At 30.3% G+C, this 745-nt stretch overlaps 1 protein-coding gene across 1 annotated transcript in view; it reads right to left on the reverse strand.

Annotated features, from left to right (window-relative positions):
• The window catches only part of LOC104808571 (protein NETWORKED 1A-like), a 7,641-nt gene extending 7,403 nt beyond the window's left edge, over positions 1 to 238 (reverse strand). The window contains exon 1 of the mRNA XM_010534274.1: positions 54 to 238. The gene's annotated coding sequence lies outside the window, so the exon portion shown is untranslated. The remainder of the gene's footprint in view (positions 1 to 53) is intronic.
• Positions 239 to 745: the final 507 nt, after the last annotated feature.

A 745-nucleotide genomic window follows, 5' to 3' on the forward strand; every position in this document is an offset into this window, starting at 1 on the left:
TCTTTCCCACAAAAAAAAAATCCGCACAGTAGATCAAAATTCAAAATACATACCAAATAAGCCAAAGTTTCTTTGATCAACAAACGCTGTTCACACTAAAACCCAGCTTCAATGTACTGCAGATTAACCCATTCTCTCTCTCTCTCTCTCTCTCTCTCTCTCTCTCTCTCTCTCTCTCTCTCTGCATCGTATTCTTAGATTTGGAAGTCTCCGAGAGACAAGAGAGGGATAAGAATGATGGGATGCACTGTGCAATTTCTTACTTTTTATTTTCTTGCCTCTTCCCCTCTTTCTAATTTACTAATTTAGTGTATAATCTTATGGAAACACAATGTAGATCTTGTGACAATAAATGTGTATTTGTTGGCTGTAAACTTAAATTAGTATGTATATATATTTTTTTAAATAACCTGTTGTAATCTATGCAATTAATGGAAAATGATACGGTCGTTGCGAGTAAATACCTCGTAAATCCCGTATGTCACATTATTCAAATTTTTAATTTTTTTAATTTTTTTATTCGAGACTGCGGTTTGTGTCAAGTAGTTTTCAGTATCACTGAAATCTCTCGCGTATTAAAAGAAAAGGGACAATATAGAAATTATCCATATTAAAATGCTTGGATTAATTAAATATATTCATATAAGAATTTAACATATCTAAAAAAATAAAATGGTTAGTTATTTCGATTCATTGTGTGTGTGATTAAAACAAAATTAAATTTAAAAATGGATTAACTATATAT

This window comes from Tarenaya hassleriana, unplaced genomic scaffold, assembly GCF_000463585.1.
Source record: "Tarenaya hassleriana unplaced genomic scaffold, ASM46358v1 Cleome15, whole genome shotgun sequence".
NCBI lineage: Eukaryota > Viridiplantae > Streptophyta > Magnoliopsida > Brassicales > Cleomaceae > Tarenaya > Tarenaya hassleriana.